General features: G+C 39.9%; 1 protein-coding gene across 6 annotated transcripts in view; it reads left to right on the top strand.

The window, feature by feature from the left end:
• The window catches only part of PTPRF (protein tyrosine phosphatase receptor type F), a 630248-nt gene that overhangs the window by 80986 nt on the left and 526204 nt on the right, over positions 1–23058 (top strand). For all 6 annotated transcript variants that reach the window (XM_070745049.1, XM_070745054.1, XM_070745053.1 and 3 more), the window contains exon 2: positions 22801–22883. The gene's annotated coding sequence lies outside the window, so the exon portion shown is untranslated. The remainder of the gene's footprint in view (positions 1–22800; positions 22884–23058) is intronic.

The following is a 23058-nucleotide window of genomic DNA, read 5'->3' as shown; positions in this document are numbered from 1 at the left end:
CTAACAATGTTCCCAGCTCTTACCCGCTTGCAGGCTCTTTCACTGTTACTCTCTGCAAAGAAGAATGTTTTCTAAGTATTTTCAGGGTTTTTTCCATTGCTCTACTTGCTCAGACTGTTTCTTTCCAGGTGCTAATGATGTTCCCAGCTCTAACTGGCTTGCAAGCTCTTTCATTGTTACTCTCTCAGAATTTTTTTTTAAAAATTAAGCCCTTAACCAGGGGATAAAATAATGTGCTGAAGCTGACCAGACTAAGGATGCTAGCCAGATGAATACCTGGTAAGCAGATTCTTTTCCCTAGTTTCCTCACCAAAAACTAAGGTGCGTCTTATACTCCGAAAAATATGGTACATACCTATCATTCAAGATTGGATCTCGTAAAATTGTGAGATCAATGGCCCCAAGCCTGCCAGAAAAGCCAGATCTTCAATGCTTTCCGGAATGTCAATAGAATGGGGGCAGTTCGGATCTCAGGAAGAAATAGAATAGAATAGAATAGAATATAGCAGAAGGATATTGATGATGATACTATGCTTAAAGAGCATTACAAAACCAGCAAGATTTCGAACTACCTATTTTTAAAATCTTCTGTAGAAGTAAAACAATACGTATTGTCTTTTCAGTTCATGCTTTTGCAAATAGAAGCTGTTGATTGAATATTAATAGCAATGGTGACATAGAAATGGTAATCCCAGGCGCCTTAAATTATAATTAGAATGAAAGTATAAGAATTGATCACTTATGCTTGTTTGGATAATATTTTAAAAATGCAATGAAGCATCAGTTTTCAAGTTGCAAATGTTAATAAACAAGTATTTATGAACCTTATTTGGGAAGAATTAAGTACATTATGAGGTGAATGCTAATGACATCCGATGGGTGACCATCCTGAAGTTCTGTTCTGATAAATGCAGAATACTTCTTTTCTAACCTTAAACTACACATGACAAACAGTAGTCCTTATTCTGAATTCTGAATTTATAGTTCTGAATAAAGTGGTTAAATTGCTTTTTGTTTCAGATCTAGAGAGGGTGAAAAAGAGCAGAGCAGACTTAACAAATATATCCAGATGTTTAAGCAGTGCAAATTGCAAATTGGTCCTTGAGTAGAGAAAAATATTATATGGGAAACTTGATACAATAATCTGTATTGTGCAATCACTCACCTCTCATATTGTTCTAGAGAATCTGTTTAGGCAACAGAAATCATAATTATAAACCTTTATTGATAAATCAAAGAAATCCTGCAAGTTAGGGTTTTTTTTTACTTACCCCACTGCTTTGGCTTTGTGAAGAGTGCCACCCAGAGTTTTGAAAAGATTTATTTATTTTTTTATTTATTATTTATTATTTAGATTTGTATGCCGCCCCTCTCCGCAGACTCGGGGCGGCTCACAACAGAATAAAAACAATTTATAACAAATCCAAATATAATTTAAGATATTTAAATAAAAGCTCAGAATTTGGGTGGGAGGAGGAGGAGGAGGAGGAGGAGTAGAGTTGCTGCCCAAGGAAGAAAGTGAGGTGAGGAGAATAAAAAAAATCCAAAACTTTAAGGCTTAAAAAAAAAAGAGGGACTCTGAGACGGCAAGGAGGAGCACACGCCTCCCATACATCCGGCGCGAGGCTGCCTCCCATACACTGGCTGCTGTTGCTGCTACCTGCTGCCTCTTCCTTTCCATGATGAAGGGCTCCCCTCTCCTCTCGCTTGTTCACTTTGTAGCAGGCGCATTTCCTTCGCTGTGGTGACTCCTCGGCTGCCCAGAGCAAAAGGGAGCATTTCTTTTCTTTGGGCACTGGCAGAGGTTTATTCCTTCTCCAAGTGCCCAGAGAAAGGAAAATGCTTCATTTGCTTTGGACAGCCAAAGCCTCCTTAAGTGCCACCGAAAGGCTCCTCTGGCAGCCCAGAAAAGCCCGAGGTGGCCGGGATTAAAGGGGGAATGGCAGGAAACTGGCCGGACCTTCATGCCACTCTCAAATTTCCTGGGAAATTTTTCCGGGCTCGGGTTCTTAAGTAGAAAATGGTTCTTAAGAAGAGGCAAAAAAATCTTGAACACCCGGTTCTTATCTGGAAAAGTTCTTAAGTGGAGGTACCATTGCACTAATATTACAAGCCAGTCTTTGTTTTACATATCAGACATACATTACAGCTTACAAGTACATCAAACTATCATCAAACACAGTCTCAGTGAATCAGCAGAAAGAACAGAGGGAACAGAGAGAGAATCATTCTTTCTGGCTCCCTCTTATGGCAATTTGCAACACTACCTCTTAAAGCTATAGTACTTCCATACATGCAGACATTCATTTTTAGCTTGTTTATATATTGCAAACCCGTTTTGTACATAATACTAACAGATATGCCCTCTCACATTATGGAGCTTCAGTAGTCAACCTTTAAGGAAATGTCAAAGTTTACTGTCAGTTGTTTTGTGCTGCTTGAAAAATCTCCATTGATGAATTGAATAGAATAGAATAGAATTTTATTGGCCAAGTGTGATTGGACACACAAGGAATTTGTCTTGGTGCATATGCTCTCAACGTACATAAAATAAAATATACATTTGTCAAGAATCATCTGGTACAACACTTAATGATTGTCATAGGGGTCAAATAAGCAATGAAGAAGCAATATTAATAAAAATCTTAGGATATACGCAACAAGTTACAGTCATACAGTCAACATGGGAGGAAATGGGTGATAGGAATGATGAGGAAAACTAGTAGAATAGAAGTACAGATTTAGTAGAAGTATATTGATTGAGGTTTTAGGTAATCCGTAGTTGGTAAATCTAGGGTTGGAAACATTTAAATATGTTAAAAGGTTAAATAAAGTTCAGGAGGGAAGTGTTTTTAATAGGAAAGTGAACACAAGAACAAGGGGACACAATCTGAAGTTAGTTGGGGGAAAGATCAAAAGCAACGTGAGAAAATATTATTTCACTGAAAGAGTAGTAGATCCTTGGAACAAACTTCCAGCAGACGTGGTTCGTAAATCCACAGTAACTGAATTTAAACATGCCTGGGATAAACATATATCCATCCTAAGATAGAATACAGAAAATAGTATAAGGGCAGACTAGATGGACCATGAGGTCTTTTTCTGCCGTCAGTCTTTTATGTTTCTATGTTTCTATTATCAACCCACATGAAAACAGATTTGAAAAATATTTATGTTTAAATTTGTATTAATAACTGTTTTCATTATCTAGAAATAAATTTGATACAGAAATTGTATAGTATGCTTTGCTGTGTTATTCTTTATTTGATTTCAGAGTCTTGTGGGATACAGCTTTTTTTAAAAGGCTGTGTGAAGTATTGATCAGGGCATAGTATCTTCACTCTGGTGCTTGCTGAGAATTTCACTTCACTGTAAAGGGCTTCACTGTGCTAATCCTCCTTACACTGCAGTACTTGTCACCTGCCTGATAGGTGTTAAATACTGCGTTGGAAGGGGATTATCACCAGTTCTTTTTGCTCTGGCAGTGTAAGGAAAAAGAAAGCTTTCTTGCTGTTCTCTCAGGAGATTCCCAATAGTATGATTATGTATGATGAAGTAATAATTTCAGAAATGCTATATTAAACATATGTTGCACTTTCAATGTTGGCAAAACATAGAAACATAGAAGATTGACAGCAGAAAAAGACCTCACGGTCCATCTAGTCTGCTAGAAGGATATAGGCAAGAAGGATAAATCCAAAAAAAGTAATGTATTTTTAAAAATATGAATGTTCCAGTTTAAATATAAGGCTTTCAGTTTGCAGTATGTAAATACAAAAATTAAAAAGAGAGAATTTGCCAGGCATAAGCTTGATTCTTACATTATGAAATTACAATTTGCAAACAATTATTTCTATAGACTGTATTAGTGCTCCTTTAAGATTTTCCCCCAAGATTGTGAAGAATAATATGATAGCATGGGCCCAGAATTCCAGATGTACTATTCAATTAGATGATTGGGAAAAATTACAGATTGACCATGTTGGAATTTTATAAGGAGAACCTATATAAAATGTATTACCGCTGGAACTTGGCCCCAGCTAGGTTAGTTAAAATATATACCAATCTTAATCCAAGATGCTAGAAATGTAAATTAAAAAATGGTACATACTATCATGGTACATATTACCATATTGGTCATGCCCAGAGGCAACAAGATGTTAGAATAGGATACGACCGCATTGCATTGGCATCCTTCATTCTCGAAAGACCATGGTATCAAGCTCTGGATTCCCAGATACGATCTGGGATACGATCATGGCTTCATTCAGGATACAATCATGTCTTCAAGAAATCACAAACACACAACTTGAATTCATACCTGAGATATATTTATTAGGGATCATTAGAGGATGATGGACAAAAGAGAATCAATATTTAATAATACACATCTTGATGGCTCCTAGAATAGTTTTTACACAGTCATGGAAATTGGAGAGCTGCTCCCTATAAAATATGATTATATTTAAAAAATGGAATGTGCAGAAATGTCAAAATTAACAATGGAATTACAACATTGTGAAGAAAAGGAATATTATAAAGTATGGGATAAATTATATACTTGGTTAGAAATGAGAAAAAATAATTAAATTTGTATATAAATATCATTTATAATGTAAAGTAGTTTTAGTATTATACTTAATATAATACAAAAATAACCAAATAATAGTTAATGTTACAAAATTGAAGAATATGAATGTATATGTTTTTAAAGTTAAAAACTCAATAAACATTTAAAAAAGACTTTCCCACTAAAGTAGAAATAGAGCACTCTTGGATGTAGAATCAAAATGTTGAAGAATTTGAGCTCTCTTCATTAAATATTCTTAATAATTCTATTTTTTGGTGCTAACCAGGTTTTATACATTTTCATACCTGTTAAATAAATTCAGTGATTAGTCACAGAAGTGCAAAAGCAATTGAGAGCAATAAATGTTTATTATTTCTCATTCTTTCTTTATTAAGAATGTGCTTGAGATCAAGGAACAAGTATTAGTGACCTACAAAGAATTCTTGTAATTTTTGCTGAAGCTGGCAGTCAAAATTTAACAGCTGTGTGTGTATAAGAAGAGTGGGGTAATTTATAAGTCAGTAGGCAGATTTGTTATATGGAAAGAGATCTGTTAGATGTGAAGTGGAATGTGCAAGGTACCATAAATGAATAGCTGATATTTTAGGCTTCTGGTATTTTAGCAGTATTTTTCTTCAGTTTTCTAAACAGTCCCAGATGGTCAATGTTGTTTCTTCTCCAAAAGCAGAGTAAGGTATTATATGATTGAGAATATGCAGAATCAGGTACTATTTATACAGTAATAGGCATATACATACTTCAGAAATGATTCAAAAGAGGTGCTTCAGAAGACATAGATATACAAGTTCAGAACTATTTAGCACAGAGGTCCCCAACCTTTTTTGCACCAGGGACCGGCTTTAAGCTAGACCAATTTTCCACGGCCGGGGGGGGGGGCTTTGGTCATATGGGGGTGGGGTTATGGAGGGGTGGAGCTTAGTGACGCAGCCCTCCACACTTTTCCACAGGGCGGGGAGAATCAGGAGGCTCCTTTGGCGGCTGGGAGCTGCCTGGCTTTGTGATTTTGGCTGGGGGGGGGGGAGTTAGGAAGGTCCTACTTCTCCACCCCCCAGCCAAAAATTCAAAGCCTATCTGCTGGATACGGGCAATGAGTGGGACAGAGCGGCGCGGAAGCCTCTTGCAGCAGCTGCTACAGCCACCGGCTTCCGCGCCGCTCGTCCCACCCATCGCCCGTATCCAGCAGAAGCTGCTGCCTGAGTGCTCTTGGCCGGCGGGATTCAAAGTGCTGGGGTGGGGGGTGTCCCGACAGCCCCCCCACCCAATGCTTCGCCTCCCGCTGGGACACCCCCCACCCCAGCACTTTGAATCCCACCGGCCAAGAGCACTCGGGCAGCAGCTTCTGCTGGATACGGGCAATGGGTGGGACAGAGCGGCGCGGAAGCCTCTTGCAGCAGCTGCTACAGCCACCGGCTTCCGCGCCGCTCGTCCCACCCATCGCCCGTATCCAGAAGAAGCTGCTGCCTGAGTGCTCTTGGCCGGCGGGATTCCAAGTGCTGGGGTGAGGGGTGTCCCGACAGCCCCCCCACCCCAGTGCTTCGCCTCCCGCTGGGACACCCCCCACCCCAGCACTTTGAATCCCACCGGCCAAGAGCACTCGGGCAGCAGCTTCTGCTGGATACGGGTAATGGGTGGGACGAGCGGCGCGGAAGCCTCTTGCAGCAGCTGCCACAGCCACCGGCTTCGGCGCCACTCGTCCCGCTCATTGTCCGTGTCTGGCAGAAGCGCTGCCCGAGTGCTCTTGGCCGGCGGGATTCAAAGTGCTGGGGTGGGGGGTGTCCCAGCGGGAGGCGAAGCACTGGGGTGGGGGGGCTGTCAGGACACCTCCCACCCCAGCACTTTGAATCCCACCAGCCAAGAGCACTCGGGCAGCAGCTTCTGCCAGACACGGGGAATGAGCGGGACGAGCGGCGCCGAAGCCAGTGGCTGTGGCAGCTGCTGCAAGAGGCTTCCGCGCCGCTCTGTCCCACTCATCGCCCGTATCCAGCAGATAGGCTTTGAGTTTTTGGCTGGGGGGGGAGAAGTAGGACCTTCCTAAGTCCCCCCCCCAGCCAAAAACTCAAAGCCTATCTGCTGGATACGGGCGATGAGTGGGACAGAGCGGCGCGGAAGCCTCTTGCAGCAGCTGCCACAGCCACCGGCTTCGGCGCCGCTCGTCCCGCTCATCGCCCGTATCCAGCAGATAGGCTTTGAGTTTTTGGCTGGGGGGGGGGGAGAAGTAGGACCTTCCTAACTCCCCCCCAGCCAAAATCACAAAGCCAGGCAGCCCCCAGCCGCCAAAGGAGCCTCCTGATTCTCCCCGCCCTGCCCGACGCCCCACCCTGTCCTGCATAATGTCCTCTGCCGGGAGGGCAGCGCCGCCGCGGACCGGCTGGAAAACCCCAACGGCCCGGTCCGCGGACCGGCGGTTGGGGACCTCTGATTTAGCAAACCTGAAAAAGGTGGTTTTAATGAATTGACTGATTTCTCAGTCCTCCCAGTTAGATGTATTGCTTTATTTTTCTACTTCTAATTTTACCTGTGGAAATTACTTCCATTTTATATCTGTGTACATGAGGTAGAGGTAGAGAAGGGATAATTCATAGGGGAGGTATGGCAAACTGAAGACTGATCTGAGAACTGTGGCAAAGAACCAAAGAACTGGTGAATGTACTGGTTCCTTGGAACCTCTTTGGATAAGGAGAGAAGAGGACAAAACATCACCTACATGTGCTATGAATGATGCTCTCTGCAAGGAGACTGCACAGCAGCACCTTTCCATGGGTGTGAGTGACAGGTGATGACAGAATTAGCCATCTTCCAACCACTTGGGAGACTTTTAAAGGACACTAAGTTTTCAAAGTTCCCTTTTGGAAATTGCTCATTAGCTACTTCTGAGATATTAGAGACCTTTGGAATGACAAGTCTGAAAATGCCGGGTGAGTCTGTCTTTAATCCTGAACAAAAGAAAGCAGTTTAAAACTGAAGCAACAATGCAACTGATATGTAATAATATATGTGAACGATGAACAGTATAAGAATTCTATGCTAAAAGAATTGTATAGAGTATTAGGAAGGTATGTTACAAAGGTTAAAGAGAGGTTGTAAATATTTAAATTTTAGTTAATTTACTTATAGCCCTGGAAACAACTTCTGACAAGAGAGGGGCTGCACCCCTATATATGTTTTTTTTTAATCCTGAACAAAAGAAAACTAATAATAAGCTTAAGAATTTTTAAAAAATCAGCAAAAAGTTAATCAGCAAAAAGATTTTGATCTTAGAAAGTTGTAAATGGACTAAAGGTTTAGATAAAATTGGAATATTGAAACTTTCACAATATTTTTTTTTGAAAATTTTATGGAATTACCAGTAATTATAAAGTACAAAGAGTTTCATATGGGAACTAGATCCTGGTTTAGTTTTTTATAAGACACAACACAGAAATAATTTCATGATTTAAAAAACTCAACATTAGAAGGGACTAAAGATTTTAGGTAGCAAGATGATATACAGGCCTGCAAGATGTTTATGACAATAAAAATAGTGAAGGAGACTGTTGAAAAGAATGAAATGAGGAAATAGTAGCCACAATATCAACAAAGTAATGATGTTTGTTTCTAAGGATAGTCTATCTCCAAAGATGTTATTGAAGAATTGTCAGATGTGTAACAAATTTTATCTGACAAGATAAAGATGGCATCGAAATTGGATTTACAACTGACAGGCAAAAATAATGATTTAGGAAAGGATATTTCACTGGATGGCAAAAGAAATCGGCTAAGATTTTGAAATGTAAGGAAGAAATACAAATGCATACCAAGGGACAAAGAAGGAATGAAGAGGGAATACAACAATATTTGAGAAAACTAAAGATTAAGATTGTTAGAAGTAACAGATAAAGTAAAAATATAAGGTTGATTTATTTGGTCAAGGTTAAAATAAGTGACCCCCTTTTGGGACTTTCAGTTGACACCAGGACTGAAAAGATGATGTTTTATGGATTTATTTAGAGATGGGATATGGGATAAAAAGACTGATATGTGTAACATTAAGAGAGGGTGAAGAGTTACTAAATTTGTTCATATTTCTGACGAAGGTTGGAAGCAATGAAGGGCTACCAAAATTTTTACTACCACACTGTGGGTGTGGCTTATGCAGGACAGCCTGCATTTTCTTTCAAACTCTTTCAGTGCAAATTGGGTGGTCTGGGGTGGAGCTCCATTTTCGCTACCCCACTGCCTCCCCCACCCCCCCGCGGTCCGGGCAGTAGCCTACCCCTGATAATTTAAATACTTTTTTCTTTATTATATTCCTACATTTTTCTTCTTCTTTTTTTATTTATTTTACCCTGCACTGTTTATTCTATTTTATTTTCTTTCTTTAAATTTAGAGAAAGAGGGGGGGGGGAGAAAGAGAAAGAGAGATATATGATACTTGCGAAGAGCTAAGTAGTACTACTGAATCTTAGAATTGGACATCATTTAAGCCATCACGTTTAACCTCCCGCTCAATGCAGGAAGCCAATTATAGAATATGAGACTGAGAGCTATCTAGTCTCCACTTGAACATATCCCATCTAGGGGAGCCAGGCCAGCATCTCTTGGATAATTGATTTCTCTCCCTCTAATATTCAATTGCAATATCCTTTTCTGTAATTTAAATCTATTATGCTGTGTTCAGCACTCTGAAAAAAGAGAACTGGTTTTGACAGTCTTCTGTGTTATCTACTTCTGAAAAAGAAATATCTGCAGGAAAATCTCTCAACCCGTATCTTTCAATAAATATGTAGCTTTACAAAACAAGCAGATACAAATTAGGGGTGATATACAGCTAAACACTATCTGCAAATTGTATTGTTTTCATATTTTGAATCTGTAAACTATTATACATAAATTAATGACTGTGCTTTTACATTTATTTAGTACTACGTGAAAATTGTATTAGCTTTTGTTGAAGCGTACGGAGATTCTTAGACGTTTGTGAAGATTTGGACATTTTCCCATAAATATTATCTAAAATATAATCTTACCTGCCCACAAGATCCAAAGTTAGATAAAGAGAGACCAATTAAACAAGTGAAAAATTGTACCTGTTCATTTATTTATTGGGAAAAATGTAAGCTAAAGAAACATGTGAACCTCTAGGACAGTGATGGCTATTCTAGACGTTGACATGCTTCTTTTTGCTCAGGTGCCAAAATAGTGTGTGTACATGTGCCCATCCATAATGCAATGCCCTCCCAGCAGACATGCAAGCACAACCCCCCATTCTGCCCCCTGCGCAGGTGCGCAGGCCTCACTGAAGCTTCCGGACTTCCGGTAGGCCTGTTGGGTCTGTTTTTCGCTATCCACAGGCTCCGGAGGCTTTCCTGAAGCCTGGGGAGAGCAAAAACAGCCTCCCCCACCCTCTAGAAAATCAGCTGGCCAGCTGACATAGGGCAACAGCTTGCATGCCCTCATACATGGCTCCAAGTGCCACCTGTGGCATGCATGCCATAGGTTTGTCACCATGGTTCTAGGACCCCGCTGGTGGACCTATTCGCAACCCCAGCCAATACCCAATGCCATTGGATGCAGGGCTTGGAGGGCACCAATGCGCTTTGCTTTAGATGGCCATGGGGGCTACTTTTCCCCCTCCCCATCCTCCTGCAAGTGATCCACAAGATGATTCTAGAGAAGGCGGAGCTGATCTTGATTGCTCTGTTCTGGCCCAAGCAGCCCTGGTTTGCCAACTTAAAGACCCCCACGGTGGCCAATCCTTGCAGGTTCTCCATCTCCCCACCCTGTCTTGGCGACGCTGCTGTCCCGGTGTCTCTGGTGCATCTGGATCCATGGTGGCGCCAGTTGGTCATATTTCGGCATGTCCAACCATATGGTCTTTGACTTACACAAGAGATATTACAGGCCCGTAACCAGTGTTAAGGAGTGTGCAGAACCCTTGAGTTATCAAGGACATGTACAGAGGAAAATGTGGGATTCCAGCAGATATCCAGGAGATATGAGTAATTATTCAGTCATACAAGACAGATACATTAAAATGTATAAAATAGTGTTTACTTTAGAAATAGCACAGTCAAGTTAAACAGTCTGGTCATACACATTCAAATCAATCAATATATCTCAACATAATAATAATAATATTACAAGTCTGTCTTTGTCTTACATATCAGATATACATTACAGCATGCAAATACAGTGGTGCCTCGGTTCTCGACCACAATTCGTTCCAGAAGTGTGGTCGAGAACCGATTTGGTTGAGTACCGAATTTATTTATCCCATAGGAAATAATGGAAATGGATTTAATTGGTTCCCAGCCCCTGTTAACTCGCTGGGAACCAATTAAATCTATTTTCTTTATTTCCTATGGGATAAATAAATTTGGTACTCCAAGCTGCAGGAAGGGTGGGGGCGGCTGCAATCCCGGCAGCTTTGGAGGGCTCCTTTCCTCAATGCTTCGTATTATTACCTGTAAGCAGCTGCAAAAACTTTCTCCTTCCTGGCGGCGGCAATGGCGACAGCTTCCCTTCGAGGAGCAACAGCGCCAGGAACGTCACGTAATGAAGGGAAGCTGCTGGAGCGGCGGCAACTGCTGAGATGGCTCCGGCGGCTTCCCTTCATCACGTGATGTTCCCGGCGCTGTTGCTACTCGAAGGGAAGTCGCCGCCGTTGCCGCCGCCGGGAAGGAGAAAGTTTTTGCAGCTGCTTACAGGTAATAAGAGGAAGCAATGAGGAAAGGAGCCCCCCGAAGCTGCCGGGATTGCAGCCCCCCCCCCTTCCTGCAGCTTGGAGCTCTTATAGAGCTCCTCAGCCCCCTGAAGCTGCTGGGATTGCAGCAGCCCCCGGCGGTAACATTTCGGATAATGAACAAAATTTTCTGTGGCTGTTCGGTATGCAAATTTTTGTTCAGATACCGAATTTTTGCTGAAAAGTTTGTTCGTTATCCGAAAAGTTTGTTCGTTATCTGAAATGTACAAGAACCAAAGCGTTCGAGTACCGAGGTACCACTGTACATCAAACTATCACAGAGCTTACTACATCAGTCACAATGAATCAACAGAAAAAACAGAGAGCAGAGAGAATAATTACTGTAGAAGAAATGGAAAGGAAATAATATTAAATTTTTATTATTAGAACATGTCCACAATAAGTTAGAACTTATTGTGGACATGTTAAGCTCTTTAGGCTTTGCTTCAACTTGATAGTAATTTATTAGATTATCAAGACTGGTACAAGATGAAAACCAATAAACCTATTAGAAGTGATAATAGTCAGGTATGGTTAGAAAGAGTGATAGACGTTCATTGGTGGGGGTTTTCAAGGCTGGTATGTTTTGCTGGAATAAATTCTAGACAGCACTGTATGAAACAAGAAATATAGATTGATGTTTCATTAGTAAAAGATGAAACAGTATCTTAAATTTTGAGCCGTTGTTGAATGAGGCAATCGGTAAGCAAGGACCACATGTAAAGTATTTCAAGTAGATACTCAGAATTATTGTGCAATGTTTGTTAAACATATTTTATGGAAATATATATAATGTTAAACTATTATTTGATGTAGTGTTCTAATGTAGCAATAAGCGTACATTTCTTTTCATGGTTTGTGAGGGGAGAGAAAAGGAACCAGATTCCCCTGTCACTGTTCTTTAAAAAAAGTTATTCCATATGTTCTGTTCTTTCTGCAGAATTGCACTAACTTTACTTTGGAAACATGGCTATTGTAGTACTAGCTCCTGCCTTACTAGGGCAGATGAATCGTCCAGTTGACTTCCTTCAGTGAATTCAGAGACATTTGCCCATTGGTGATTTTATGAATATGTGAGGCTATGGTGAATACAATCCACATTGTCAGAATGTTTTTATTAGGACAATTCAAGATCACAGAAAAGCATAATAGCTAGTATTTCCCCCCCTCAAATGACCAGAATGAATTGTTTGTCATGGGTAATTACTGGTAGCAGTCAAGACTAAAGATTGCTATTATGTCAAAACCACTGTTTTCTAAAATATACTACTCTGAGAACAAAAAATAAGTTTTGTTTCTCTAGCAGAAACATGTGTATTAAAAAAGGGAAATGACCTTCCTCTATCCTTCATTGTTTTGATTATTGTTGGTAACTCTTTTATCTCCTTCAGCAAGATGAAGGGTGCAGATCTTTCAAAATGTTTTCTCACATACAAGCCCCTCTAGCTTCTAATTGCCCTTGGAACCTTTCTCAAAATCAACTTTTAAAAAGCTCTCATGCTATTTGTATACCTCTACATCACATCCTATGAGAGCAGATGTCTATACCTCCACTCTGCTCTTTTCTCTGGCTGGGTTGGTATGAATAACTAAAAGAAAATTAGTTTAATGCAGCAATTGCCAAATGACAGATAGCTCTGATTGAAAGATTATAGGACAGAGTTAAGAAATACTATGAGTAAGAGGCAGGGGTGAGATAAAATTGCGGTTTGTTAATTGATGCTAAATCAGTAGTTTTAATGAAATGTTGATGGGCTTTTAAATTAAACAAAAAGCTATTACCCTCTAGTTAGTATTTTGCAAATGGCTGTGGAAGGAATATAGTATCTGTCCTTGAGAGAGCAGGTCAACTTTTGTGAGGGAATTTTTTTTCCTGTCAGAATTGACCAACTTGATAAATTAATATGATTAGCTGGTGGACACCAAGATTTAGAGAAACTTACCATAAGTGAAATTCTACATTCACAACAATTTGGATCACCTGACAGATTTGAGTAGAGCGCATTTACGTCCCTCCCTCTCTGTTAATAATAATTTTTTTAATTCTTAGAATACAATAATTTATTTGACATCTGATGAGCAGATGGAAAAAATAAGGTTGCTGCTTGATCATCAGTATAATACAGTCATACCTCGTCTTACGAACCTAATTGGTTCCAGGGGGAGGTTCGTAAGATGAAAGGTTCGTAAGACGAAACATTGTTTCCCATAGGAAACAATGTAAAGTCAATTAATCCGTGCAACCAAAAAAAAAACCACCGCAAAAAAACGCTGCCGCCCAGCTGTCACCTTTTAAAACACCCTGGGGGCTTCCCAGCAGCCTCCGAACGCCAAACCCGGAAGTTCGGGTTTGGCGTTAGTAACACGAAAAAAGTTCGTAAGAAGAGGCAAATTTTTTCTGAACCGTTCGGAGGCTGCTGGGAAGCTGCGCGGCTGTTTTAAAAGGTGACAGCTGGGCTGGGGGGCTTCCCAGCAGCCTCCGAACGTGGAAGTTCGGGTTCGGCGTTCGGCTTCGGGAGGTTGCTGGGAAGCCCCCCAGCCCGGCTGTCACCTTTTAAAACAGCCGCGCGTCTTTCCAGCAGCCTCCGAACGCGGAAGTTCCGGTTCGGCGTTCGGCTTCGGGAGGCTGCTGGAAAGCCGCACGGCTGTTTTAAAAGGTGACAGCCGGGCTGGGGGGCTTCCCAGCAACCTCCCGAAGCCGAACGCCAAACCCGAACTTCCGGGTTTGGCGTTCGGAGGCTGCTGGGAAGCCCCGCAGCCCGGCTGTCACCTTTTAAAACAGCCGGGGGGCTTCCCAGCAGCCTCCCGAACGCCGAACCCGGAAGTTCGGGTTTGGCATTCGTAAGACGAAAAAAGTTCATAAGAAGAGGCAATTTTTTTCTGAACCCCGGGTTCGTATCTTGAGTTGTTTGTAAGACGAGGGGTTCGTATCTTGAGGTACCACTGTATTTCTATGATAACTTTCATGTGAGTCTTTGTTCCTTCCCACTTTGACTTAGACCAGGGCTCCCCAAACTTGGCGACTTTAAGACTTGTAGACTTCAAGTCTCAGAATTCTGGGAGATGAAGTCCACAAGTCCTGAACTCTGACTTAGGCTATCCTTATAGGTAAATAAGGTTTTGGCTAATTTGGCCAAATCAGAAATGTATTAAGAATACATACCGTTCTAAGCCTTATGGAAAAATATTAGTGAAAGGAAAATATTTTACACTTTTAGGGAAAAATGAATTAGGTTTCTGAGAAAGGAGAGAAACACACACACAGAGAGATTCACACACACACACACACACACACACACACACACACAGAGCTTTAATTGCAAAGTATCCTCCAGGCGGCAAAAGTTCCCCATGTACATTTTAAAGCCACAGCTGGGCACTGTCGGCTTGTCCCTCTTTCTGTTGTCCCTCTTTTATGCCGCCCTTCTCAAAGTGACTCAGGGCAGCATACAACATTGTAAATGCAGACAATATATGTGAGAAATCTAATTATTTTAAAAATACATGTACGAAATTAATTTAAAAATCTAAAAAAAAACTTATAAGGTCATCCACATTCATCCAATTGAAACATTCACATTGGCCAGGGACAATCTCGTCGCTCACGATCCCCATGCCCGCCAGCAGAGGTAGGTCTTCAGAGCTTTACAAAAGAGCAGGAGGGAGGGGGCGGTACTCATCTCTGGAAGGAGTTCATTCCAGAGGGCCTGGGCCACCACAGAGAAGGCTCTTCCCCTAGGCCCCACCAGATGATATTGTCTGGCCGACGGGACCTGGAGAAGGCCAGCTCTGTGGGACCTAACCAGCCGCTGGGATGCAGGAGGCAGAAGACGGTCCCGTAGGTAGTCTGGTCTTAAGTCATTTAGGGCTTTATAGGTTATAACCAGCACTTTGTATTGTGCCCAGAGACGATTTGGCAACCAATGCAGCTCACGGGGTGTTGTTGAAATGTGGGCAGGTCTTGGGAACCCCGCAAGAGCTTGCGCGACTGCATTTTGCACAATTTGCAGTTTCCGAACACTCTTCAAAGGCAGCTCCATGTAGAGAGCATTGCAGTAATCAAGGTGATAAGAACGTGAGTGACTGTGAGAGGTGACTGCCCAACTGACCAAAGTATGCCCAGCACCAACAACTGCTGGGAAAAGCTCCAGCAAGAATGAGGCACCACAGAATCAACCCCAATCACTTCTCCATCTTTGCCCTTACCTTCTCAGGCTAGGCAAGGAGTGCTTGGGAGGGGGTGGTGAAGGGTGGGACCAATCAATGATGGGATCACATGACAGGGAGCCACAGCAGAGGGCACAAAGAGCCGCATGTGACTCCAGTGCCACAAGTTGCAGACTCCTGGTTTAGGCTTTGACTTCAAAACTGGAAAAATAAAGAGAATAGTAGTTTAGGTTTACTGGTCAAATTTATACTATTGTAATAATTACTTCAGCTTCAACTGAATAATAAAGGAATATTTTTGCCATCATAAATTTCATCCTTAATTTCCAAAAGTCTTTGTTTCTTTGAATAGGATCTCTAATTTATTATTTTAAATAACTCATAACCAAAGTGAAATCTTTTTAGTTATAATTAAATAAGACATTAACTGATTACACCTAGGAAAAATACAACAGGCGATCTGGTATGTTTCTAAATCAATGCCTGTTGTGGTTCAGCCTGAGGCTGCTCAGGGACCGGCTGCGTCTCTGCTGGCTCCATGCCCGGAGGAGGATGACAGCGCAGAGGAGGGGGCTGAACAGTCGGACGGGGGAGAGGAGAGTCAGGAATGGGATGAAGGAGAACAGCATGAGAGCCCCGGGGGGGGGGGCCCTCTCCCCAGCCAGTAGTTTGGAGTCATAAGGTGATGATGCACAAGCTGTCATTGACATGAGACAGAGACGTTCAGAGCAACGAAAGGAGCAGTTAAAGAAATATTATCACCATTGAATTAGAAACAGCTGGGTTTGGGTGTGGTCCTCATCAGCAGGGTTTAAAAGGCAGGCAAGCCCTTGAAGCCATGTGGAGTGTTATCAGTTGGAGTTGCGGTGACCTGCTTTGATTCTCAGCGTCTCTGATCTTGGCTTGTGGCCTAGCAGTCTGGAAGACTCGTGGGAGGCGTATGTTTGCTATCTACAGCTTTGTCTTGGCAGCAAGAATCTGGTATTGCTTCATGGACTATTGCCTTCGTGTATATATTTGAAGTTCCAGCGTTTTTCCTGTTTGTAAGGACATTTTCTGTTACCTGTGTTTTCCTTGAATTATATAAACTGCCTTTGCCTTTTACCGGTGTGTCTGGCTTCTCTTTTTGGGTTGGTCTTGGCTTCCGGAGTGACCCAGACAGAACAAATGCCACTAGCATGGGGCATTACTGAATTACTGATTGCTAATATTCCACTGAAATTACTGTAACCTTAGTCTTATATATTTCCAGTAGTGTTGCTACTTGTTATGCTTGGTTATAATAGGGGACAGACTTTTGTGTTGTTCTTCATTGAAATTAAAGAGTTGGTAAGTTTGACATCCTTAAACTTTTGCTATGAAATCTTTATCAACTTTCGGTAAAGATACTTTCTCAACAGTTTGGGGTTGGAGTGGACTAAGTCTGAAATGAAGTGTCTTGAATTTTAGCTGCGATAATGAATTCACTAGGAGAACAAAAGCCAATTCAGAAAACTATTTCCTTTATGTCCTCCCACTGAGATGAACTCTGCTGAATAATCATGCATAAGACTGAGCAGAAATAAATGGTTCTGCTTTTTTCCCCCATCTTGCACTCCAAAGAGTTTTGGCATAGAGTGGGATAGAACCACTTACTGTAGTTCTAATAAATATTGGAATAGATTATGAAAGCTATTTACTCATTTTTTGGAAGGGAAGGATCTCAAGATCTAAAGCAGCAGAATTATAGCAATGCAGTATTTAATGTATCCCGATGACCCTCCAGTATTACAAAGCGGATATTATTTTATAACACTCCAGTGAAAAGTGGATTGTCAGTTCTGCATCAAGTTGATTTCCTTCCTAAAGGAGTGTGGGCATTGGATTGAAAGTAATGATGATTTGATAATAGTGCTTACTGGAAGTTGTGACTTTATATGGATGGATTTCATAATTGTATCTTAGTGCCATGATCACCATTGACATCATCATGATCATTATCATCCAAGTTGTGGAGAAATCTTAATTTTAATCTATTTATTTAGACTTATTTACTGTGTGTACACACACACACACACACACACACACACATCCTTGGATAGGGGAGACTTCTGTCAGACTGTATTTATTTTGGCATACAGTGGTACCTCTACCTAAGAATGCCTCTACTTACGAACTTTCCTAGATAAGAACCGGGTGTTCAAGATTTTTTTGCCTCTTCTTAGGAAGCATTTTCCATTTACAAACCCGAGCCTCCGAAACTGTAACTGGAAAAGGCAGGGAGAAGCCTCCGTGGGGCCTGTCTAGGCATCTTCTCGGAGGAAACAGGGCCGGAAAAGGCGGGGAGAAGCCTCCGTGGGGTCTGTCTAGGAATCTCCTGGGAGGAAACAGGGCCATAAAAGGTGGGGAAAAGCCTCTGTGGGGCCTCTCTAGGAATCTCCTGGGAGGAAACTGGGCCTCCACCCTCCCTGTGGTTTCCCCAATTGCACGCATTATTTGCCTTTACATTGATTCCTATGGGAAAAATTGCTTCTTCTTACAAACTTTTCTACTTAAGAACCTGGTCACGGAACGAATTAAGTTCGTAAGTAGAGGTACCACTGTACTTAGGGATGGCTTAGAAATCCTTCAAATGTGTGAAAATTTCAAATGTCTGAAACATTCCCCCTCCCCCCAAATCTCCTAATGGTTAACATAGATTTCTGAACATTTACTGAAATGATCCATTCGCAAAAAATGCCAGTTTTCTTCTGAAAATCATTTTGCTTTAGTAAATTCTAAAAATGAAGACACACAAAAACTATATAGAAAAGTTAATTTAATTATGATGAGTCACCAGCACTAGTGTCTGGAAGACCTGCAATGTAGAATTGTAAATGCAGAGATAAATGGTCTATGTTGATCTTCAACATTTTGAATGTTTATTTGTTGCTGCAGTTTATTAGTCATTTTCATAATATTCTATTATTATGATAAATTGCTTAGGTAGCATCTATATATTACAGAATTTATGGTGCTGATGCTCTTTTCCATTACATTGCCATTGATTCTGCATTCTTGTTTTCCAGTGTTAAATTTTATGACATACTACTTTAAAAGAGTACGGCAAGGATAATTTATGGAAGCTAGTAAAATATTCTACTAAACTCTGTTTTCATGTGACAACAGTTACATTTATTGCACAGTTTAATTACCTGAAATTGCAATTCAATTTTTGAATTGGGTTTCTACCAACAGTTTTGTAACTATTTTTTAAAAATTCAGTTTAGTCCTTGGTGTGCCAGTAATTTTTATTGTTTTTATAATGTGTTTTGGGTAGAGTTATTAGCGGCTGGAATGGAAAACATTGGGGGTTTTTTGATGGTGGTTTGGCTTAAAAAATCTAAAAGGCTAAAAATAAAAAGAGACAACGGATGCTAAGTATGAAACATTTAAACTTGTAGCTTGATGCATGATCTTAGCATTTCCATTTATCAGTCCAATTAATAACTGATTTTAGTCATGTATTAAAATATATTATTATAGAATTATTATAGAATTATAGAATTGAAGGCTATATTTGGTGTGTCAATATTTTAGTGCAACGTATTTGGCATCTATCAGCATAATATTCTGTCTTTATCACCTCATTGAATTTGCTAGAGGAATGTTGATAGAATTTGCACAGCATCATTTAATCTCCTTTGTCAAATTATGAAGTTGTTATTGATTTCAAACTGTTGGTTAGCTTCACGTAGTTCTTTGCATCTTCACATTTTTCATAGGGATTCTCTTGTTATTTTACTTGTGCTAGAATTGCCAATTAGGAATAAACTTCTTGAAAGGGGTGGTGGTGAGTACAACAAATACATTATCTCTGCAGGCCATGATCTGCACTTCATTTTAAACAGATATTTTTCTAACCCAGGGTTATAATTAAATAGGGCTTAAAACTGGTAAATTAAAGCATAACAACATCTCACAGGTCGTTTGTAGATTTGGGGAAATGAATAGGGTGGCCTAAAATCATTGATTTCAAGGATGAAATCATATTTTCTGAAATCCATTATTCTTTCACTTGCATTTAATTTTAGTGTCTTGTGTTGATTCCTTGTAATCACAGATACATAGAAACATAGAAACATAGAAGTCTGACGGCAGAAAAAGACCTCATGGTCCATCTAGTCTGCCCTTATACTATTTTCTGTATTTTGTCTTAGGATGGATATATGTTTATCCCAGGCATGTTTAAATTCAGTTACTGTAGATTTATCGACCACGTCTGCTGGAAGTTTGTTCCAAGCATCTACTACTCTTTCAGTAAAATAATATTTTCTCATGTTGCTTTTGATCTTTCCCCCAATTAACTTCAGATTGTGTCCCCTTGTTCTTGTGTTCACTTTCCTATTAAAAACACTTCCCTCCTGGACCTTATTTAACCCTTTAACATATTTAAATGTTTCGATCATGTCCCCCCTTTTCCTTCTGTCCTCCAGACTATACAGATTGAGTTCATTAAGTCTTTCCTGATACGTTTTATGCTTAAGACCTTCCACCATTCTTGTAGCCCGTCTTTGGACCCGTTCAATTCTGTCAATATCTTTTTGTAGATGAGGTCTCCAGAACTGAACACAGTATTCCAAATGTGGTCTCACCAGCGCTCTATATAAGGGGATCACAATCTCCCTCTTCCTGCTTGTTATACCTCTAACTATGCAGCCAAGCATCCTACTTGCTTTCCCTACCACCTGACTGCACTGTTCACCCATTTTGAGACTGTCTGAAATCACTACCCCTAAATCCTTTTCTTCTGAAGTTTTTCCTAACACAGAACTGCCAATACAATACTCAGATTGAGGATTCCTTTTCCCCAAGTGCATTATTTTACATTTGGAAACATTAAACTGCAGTTTCCATTGCTTTGACCATTTATCTAGTAAAGCTAAATCATTTAGCATATTACAGATGCCTCCAGGAATATCAACCCTATTGCACACTTTAGAGTCATCGGCAAATAGGCAAACCTTCCCTACCAAACCTTCCTCTATGTCACTCACAAACATATTAAAAAGAATAGAACAGACCTTTGTGGCACACCACTTGTAACCTGTCTCTGCTCAGAATACTCGCCATTAACAATAACTCTGATGTCTACGCTTCAGCAGCTGCAAATCCATTGAACTATTCAGGGATTAAGTCCAATCTTACTACATGCATATGATCATTTGCATTAATTGTCTTTAATCTTGTTCACATAGCCACAATACATATGATAAGTCACTTAAGTAGAATAACTGAATAAAACAATACGACGAAGCGTATTTAAAATGGTCTGTATTTTAGTTACTTTCGTCTTCTGTTGTAGCAGCCCAGAAAATTCATATTTACGTATATGGCATAAATAATATTTTGAACTAAAATTTATCAAGACTATTTCTAGATAAAAGAATTAATTAACCTTAAAAATGAATGATATGTTATTTTTGTGATCATTCAACCAGAGTATAAGAATTAAGAATTGGCCATAGATTCCAGGCATCTTTCACCCTTTTCCTTTCATTCTTTGGTCTCATTTTTTAGGATGAATTGTAATAACATGTCTCTTTGGCAGTGCTCTTAACTTGCCTTATTTTGGCCTGCATTATTTTTATTAATAACAGTGAAGTTTAACTATGATTTCATAAAGCAAAATATACTTGTTCTTTCATATAGAAACCTTAGTATCAAAAAGTCATTAGTCATTTATTTGGCTGAAGAATGTGCTGAAATGTTCTCTCTTCAAAAAACTCTAGAACTCGTTCAAATTAATCATTGACGATAGCCATATTAATGAATTATCCTTTAAAAAGTTTCAGTAGTCAGGAGAGGATTGAATTTCTTGTACTAATCCAAAAATATTATATCAGGCAAAATAAGAGATTTGAGATGTTAATTTTAAACATGGTTTTAGCAGAGCATGGATGAATCTCCTCTTCTTTTATTTATTTTTATTTATTTATTTATTTTTATTTTATTCTTTGTCCAATATACAATACTGTACATATGGAAGAGAACAGACATTAAGTAATATATATATAAAGATAGTAAGTAAAAAAGAAGAGAAGTAGATGAGAGGGAAAGAATATATATGATATATGAGATAAGGAAAGACAATTGGACAGGGGACATTAGGCACACCAGTGCACTTATGTACGCCCCTTACTGGCCTCTTAGGAACCTGTAGGGGTCAATTGTGGATAGTCTAAGGGAGAAATGTTGGGGGTTGGGAGTTGACACTATTGAGTCCGGTAATGAATTCCACGCTTCGACAACTCGATTGTTAAAGTCATGTTTTTTACAGTCAAGTTTAAAGCGGTTAATGTTAAGTTTGAATCTGTTGCGTGCTCTTGTGTTGTTGTGGTTGAAGCTGAAGAAGTTGTTGACCGGAAGGACGTTGCAGCATATGATCTTGTGGGCAATACTTAAATCGTGTTTTAGGCGCCGCAGTTCTAAGCTTTCAAGACCCAGGATAGTTAGTCTATTTTCGTAGGGTATTCTGTTTCGAGTGGAGAAGTGAAGGGCTCTTCTGGTAAAATATCTTTGGACATTTTCGAGGGTGTTCTCATGCTTTCCTCTTAATTAATTACAAGAAGGATATTAGAAGTATTTGTTTCAATTATGCTTTATAGCTGACTTGGGAACCATTGTTATACGTAGTTCATAAATCACGATTTCTGGGAATTTTATTTCAGTTTAAAATAATAAAATTTTAAAATATTTTCAGAGAAGGTGGTAATGCACTAATTTTGATCCAGAAACAGAACATTTTAATGTGGTATTTAAATATAATTTTAATGTATATTTATTATGCAGTATGTAAACGCAATGTTGAGTTTCTGAATATACTTGAAGAAATGCCAGTGGATGAATTGATCAATTTTAATGAGTTATCAGAGGCAGAATTTATTTTGCAGTATTATATTTGCAGTATTATATTCAAAAATATAAGTATTTTTTTGTTATTTCTCAGTGATCCCAAAAGTAAGATTTATTGCTGTGAAACTTATTTTTTGGTTTCTAGTAGTGTTTGTTCAAGTGAGATCCCAACTGGTATACTACAATTAGGCTAGTTTCCAATTTGTGCTTCACTTATTTCTCTCTCTTCCTATATCCTATAGTATTCTAGAAACCTCCAAAAAGCTTGTAGCATCTTTAAGCCATAAAAGCAAATCTATGTTTAGTATTCCTTTGGAGGATATGTGCTAATTGTGCATGTGGAGCTGTAACTGACTTAAATAATGCTCTCCTGCAGATGGATTGAATATATAATTTTATGGTGGTTTTACATACATACTGAGATCTTTTTCTCTTTTGTATTTTATAGGGTACCACTTGAATGGGCTGATCTGTGTGAAAGGGACGTAGAACAATTGCTTCCAAAGGTGTGAGGAGTTTTGCTACACACAGGTGAGTATTATGATAGGCAATCATGTTGGTGGGAAATATTTGTATATATTCTCCATTGTGGGTGGAGTTATTATCAAAAATGGGTTCACCTTGTCAAATCAGCTAAGGACTGAATCTGTTAATTTGAATTAGGGGTTTCGCCTTGTCTGGAATCCCCAGTTACGAATCAGTCCTC

Source organism: Erythrolamprus reginae, chromosome 3, assembly GCF_031021105.1.
Source record: "Erythrolamprus reginae isolate rEryReg1 chromosome 3, rEryReg1.hap1, whole genome shotgun sequence".
Lineage (NCBI taxonomy): Eukaryota > Metazoa > Chordata > Lepidosauria > Squamata > Dipsadidae > Erythrolamprus > Erythrolamprus reginae.
This window is presented reverse-complemented; position numbering and strand designations above follow the sequence as displayed.